The 5,451-nt window shown below is 37.0% G+C and overlaps 2 non-coding genes across 2 annotated transcripts; both read right to left on the bottom strand.

Annotated features, from left to right (window-relative positions):
* Positions 1-1,037: 1,037 nt before the first annotated feature.
* On the bottom strand, positions 1,038-1,111 carry TRNAR-UCG (transfer RNA arginine (anticodon UCG)). Its single transcript has one exon. It is a non-coding gene; the product is annotated as a tRNA-Arg (tRNA).
* Positions 1,112-2,114: 1,003 nt separating this feature from the next.
* On the bottom strand, positions 2,115-2,187 carry TRNAK-UUU (transfer RNA lysine (anticodon UUU)). The gene has a single exon. It is a non-coding gene; the product is annotated as a tRNA-Lys (tRNA).
* Positions 2,188-5,451: the final 3,264 nt, after the last annotated feature.

Raw genomic sequence — 5,451 nt, 5'->3', positions numbered from 1 at the left:
GGATCCTTAAACTATGAAAACGACTTTCACATGATGGCGTAGGATAAGGCGAATCCTCTATCTAAGAAGAACGGGATGTGGTTCTTAGAGAATGTTTTCATCTCGGTGTTTTCTTTTTATACTCTAGTGTTTCCAGAGCTTTTTAGTGGTTGCATAGAATGGTCAAAGCCTTACAGACGACGAAATTGCTAAAAAGAAATATTTCTCACACGTGTTCTTTAGGAGAGATGGGTTTCTCACGAGTGCTTAAAGGATAGGCTATTGATATTTTCTTTCCCTTGGAATGGAATTCTTTTTACTTCCATAGCTCTTTCCCTCTAACTCCATCCTGTCACATCGTCGCCGTTGCTGCACCTTTTGTAATGTTACGTGGGTAGGAAAGCATAGAAATAAAATAACCGACGATATGCCTAGATAAACCAGTGGATATAGAGAGCGGATACGAAATAAAAGAAGATACGACGTCTGCAAGTCGGAAACGATCATTTCGTATCAAACAGTATAATCTCAGACTAGGCTATGAAAGCTAGAGAAGCGTGCTTGGTCCAAATCCAAGCACCCGGCCAAGACACTATATAAACAAAAAAGGTTCTCTGCCACATTGCTTAAGGGGTACGAGAGGATTGGTTTTTAAAAAACTACTTTTCTTTTATTTATTAGAACGGCATAAAAAACAAATAGTTGCTTTAACGCCTGCACTGAATATGGGCCTGTCCTATGACGTTCTAAACCCAGTTCACGTACCTTTAAAAGACAAACAGTCGACGTCAAAATACCAAACTTTCCTGTCGATGTGCATTGGGCTAGCTTTGAATTTCCTCATTTCACAAAGGTTTACTTTCTTGTTTCCACATTAAATCAACTACCAAATATCCCTAATGCTTAATGGCACAGGTAAAAAACAAACAAAAAAGCCCCTGGACCTGAAATCGTTGGTTTCGCATCGAATAGACATATAGATTAATAAGTAAGTAAACCAAAGTAATTAAGGCTTTTGAGGGCCAAAACTAAGAATAGACAGCGATGTGTCTTGCGTGTGCATCGAAGAGGACTTGAACCTCTAACCACCTGGTTCGAAGCCAGGCACTCTATCCAATTGAGCCATCAATGCTAAAAAAATGTAACTTGACATGGCTTTTTCCATAGGAACATTCATAAAAAATCCAGTGTATTTAACCATATCTTCTTTTTTAATGACGGTATCATTATTGAACATAATAATTCCTATCTTCTCATTCTCAGAATTTGAAGCCATTCCTTTGGAAAGTAACCTCATAAAGTTCACTATGTGATTGATATAGAGGAAAGGGATGAAATTTTTCTCGCCATGTTAGTTCGTATTTATTTGAAAGAAAGTAAGTTTTAACGGAATAAACTAAGTAAATGGAGCGCTAAAGCCAAATATGTATCCATAGCTATGCAGAGACGGAGAAAAATAGATAGGTATAATTGAAAGATGAAAAACTACGCAAACGAGTTAACATTTATATAGTTTTAAATCATAGAATCAAATTTCAAAATGAGCCCAATGCAACTACTTTTTGCTTCGTTTTATGGGATTTTGTTATTTGATTTAATTGGCAAAAATGGATAAGAAACGAATAGACGAGTAAGGTATTAATTGCAATTCTTTTAATTTGAGTCAACTTAAACCATTTTATTTCCTTGCGCTTTATTGCTTTGTTTGGCAATGTTTATTTCTTTGCTTTGCTTGAGCTAAGTTTTTTATGACCTGCTGGGCGATTTAAACTTTCTGACGTTAATGGATAAAAGCAAATAATTCTACAATGATATTTAGATATGAAATTGAAGGTCAGCCTCCATTATATGACATTAAAATTACATCGTAAATTCTGATAGTAATAGTATTTTTTTCTTCCGAAAATCCCTGACCAATTTTTTGTCTTTTCACTCCCTAAAAGAAACAAAGGAAAAAATGATTTGCCATTATGTTTTTTTTGAATCTTTTGTTTTCTTTATCGCGGTTAAACGAAGGGATGAGCTCATGTTTGCCCTTTTTCACAAAAGGGCGGTCTGGATTGGAGATTATCATGGCATAATAATCTCCATTAGACGGTACCATCTGCCTAAAGCATTTAATGTTTTAATGCTTCTGAGTATAGCAGGACTTGAACCTGCGACCATTAGATTAAAAGTCCAATGCTCTACCAACTGAGCTATATACCCAAATATTATTCTATTATTATTAATATTAATTAGAAGAGAGATTTCTATGTGGTAATTAAACGAAAAAAAACAACTCTGATGCGAGTTTTTCTTTGATTTTTCCTTTCTTTGGGATGTTCGGCAATGAAATTACGATTTTCACAGAAATTACTTAACGAAAGAAAGCTTAAGACAACAATTAGACAACATAACTTATGAATACTGGAAATGTTTAACCCGAAACTCTTAATTCTATTTGTAGCGTTACTAATCCAATTCTTGCCATTGCAAGCCTTACAAGAAATGGGAAATAATGAATGCAAGCTATACAAGAATTGCTTGAAATAAAGGCTACAAGCTGTACGGAAAATACAAAAATTAGGAAATTGCCATTACAAAGTAACGGCACGGAAGAGCTATTGTGGATTTGTAGAAAACATTTTTATCCTTAAGGATTGCTCGTAATGCGCTTGGATCCATTACCTGTAAAGATGGCCATTTATTGTTAATGAATACTGATTCTTTATATAACGACATGATAAAGAGAGTGGCGGGAAAGACTAATTCAAGTTGTATCAATTCCAAATGGATCGGTGGTTTCTCAACCAATTGGACACATATGAGACGTGAAGAACGCCCGCATTCCAGTCCACGTTTCTTAAAGATGTAGAAATGCTTTGAAGGATTGATAACACGCGAAATCCCAGATAGTTTAGTTGTACTGAATGTACGTAAAGATTTTATAGCTATATCCGAAGCCAATCGATCGTGAATCTCTATTGTATCTCTGATAGATTCCATCTCTCCGGAGGAATTGCATAAATTAGTTACTTATCCTATTTCCGTAAATAGTGATTCCGTATGGTTTACAAATCCATTCCGTTAATCGATTACGAAAACAATCATTCATTCGAAAAAAGCCCAAAGACCAGCTAGAAAGGCTCGAAAACCCACCGATAAAGCCATTCAGATTCGCATAAAAGCCAATAGGCCTTAAACAATCAAATATTAATAGCCTGTCCATGTTGTTTTTAATTGAAATCGCTAAAGTTGCTATCAAATTGCATAGTATTACTGCTTTTTAAGAGACAAGGATAATCCAGGCTTCACTAGACCCAAAGGTTTTGATGAAATGCTTTTGCTGCACGAGTACCGCCTGGAATGATATCGGATACGTTATGTCATTTTCTTGAGAGCATTAAGATCAAGAAATTTATGCGATTTGATCGCTAGACTTAATTGCAAAAAAAAAACATTTATTTGACATTATAGGATTAATGGAATCATGACTGATTATTTAACTAAGACCTTATTGGAATTTGCTTTTGTATCAGTTTTATTTTTTCGAATGGAAGTTTCTATGTCATGTGGGAACTCTCCGATTGTATCTTTGCAGCTAATATTTTCTATTGTATGGCTACGTCAATTCAGACGATTGGCCCATGAAACGAAGCCGGGGAAAGGGTTTTTTTGACATAAGTTCTAATAGAAAAGCCGGGAAGGCGTCAATTAACAGATATTGGCTACCTGCTGATGTGGTGAATGGAGAAAGCGTTAATTGGCTTGATCTGACATAACAAACATTTGCATTTTGCTGCCTGCTCTATACCTCTAAGCCAACTGTCTTAGGGGATGTAAAGTGCAGGAATATACGAAATTTCATTAAGGACATAGCTGGGATAATGGCAAATAGAAAGTTTCAAATTAAACGCTAATATGATATAAGTTTGCCTTTTGTTCCTTATTTTAGGCCACTTATCTGCGATAGTTTTGTTTGAGCCAGTTTATGGGCATTTTAATGCTGATTGAGAATTCTGTCGGCAGATAATTTATTTGTAGCCATTGATTACGCGTGGGAAAATAGCTCAGTTGGTTAGAGTGCTGGTTTGTCATATCAGAAGCCGCGGGTTCGATTCCCGTTTTTCTCGAATCAATAGGGCATGGGCGGTCTAGTCTTCCGCATGAAATTTGCTGCAGCAGGTTGCGGGTCCATCGGTAACCAAACGGAACCAAGCCGTACGACTTGTAAGTATCCTTTGCTGGTGTGTGATCTGAATCGCTCCTCCGTTCACCCCCAAGGAAGTGTAATATAGGTAGTACCAATAGATCCACTTTGCACATTCCATTCTATCAGGTTTTTCCACCATAAAGTTTATGATAGTTGCATCCTTATCCCCAAGTCCAGAATACCAGTTGTCCAGGGGTCTAACAACCAGTTCCATCACTGTTCCCCCGGAAACACACCGAACCGCTTAGCATACCTATCGCTATGCTCAGGCTCGGAAGTAATTCTGTTTCAGATGCAGAGCGGATGGGTGGGATCCTTTTATCTTTGATCTAGTATTTTTTCCGCTTTCTTCACCTGCGCCAACATTTTTAGATCTAATCATTAACCATGTACGTTAATAAGTTTCAGTCAATAGAACTATGTTCATACATCCTAATGTGCCAGTTATTTCATTTGCGGGGAACCAGAAAATCCTGGAAACAACGAGAATAGCCATCACGCTTTTGCCATATCATGGTGCGGCTTCGGACGGAAGTAAAGGCAAACAGTCGGGCGCCAATAGTGCTGCAATGGATAGGATGATCTTTGCAACTTTGGGAGGCGATAAAGTAAGGTAAATAAGTGGAAACGAGAGTACGGATAGATTGTAATGCTCCCGGATACACGTTGGAAAAACCAGTAAAGCTGGCCTTATTTGCAAATACACATTGTAAAAACCTGGCCTTATTATTGTTTATTTGCCGGCATTATTCCTGCTTATTTTAGGCCTTATTTTCCGATTGTCGGATACACTAAGGAAAAACCGTTAGTTTTTGCAGAACCGTGAGGATTCAAGTCCCTCTATCCTCAGTGAATAGTATAGGGGCAAAAGTCACAAAATTTCTGGTTTGTAAGAGTTCGTTAGGAAAGAGTATCTGTTCCGGACAAGGAAAAGAAAAGTGGATCTCAATAAGCAACCTTTTTCTATTCAAAAGCTTGCTTATTGAGAAAAAGTCATATGTCGAAGTCATAGATACGGATAGTTGCTATGTTTTTGCTTGGCCGGGATAACAACATAACAAGGAAACTTGATTTTTGGCCACCGTAACCTAAAAGTGATATTGATTAGCTTATGATCCTGTTAGCAGACAATGCTTGATGAATAGCAAAAATAACAAAATATTTTACAAGCACCTTTTTTTTACAAACCATCATAAATATCACAAACATCGCTTGGAATAAAAGACCAAACAAGAATAAGGGAAAGCAAAATGGACTTCGCCTCATTATTCCCCGGT

Source organism: Lygodium microphyllum, unplaced genomic scaffold (assembly GCF_053477565.2).
Source record: "Lygodium microphyllum isolate KBCC unplaced genomic scaffold, Lygodium_microphyllum_v1.1.10 scaffold_313, whole genome shotgun sequence".
Lineage (NCBI taxonomy): Eukaryota > Viridiplantae > Streptophyta > Polypodiopsida > Schizaeales > Lygodiaceae > Lygodium > Lygodium microphyllum.
Note: the sequence above shows the minus strand (reverse complement) of the source record. Positions and strands in the feature narration are given on the sequence as shown.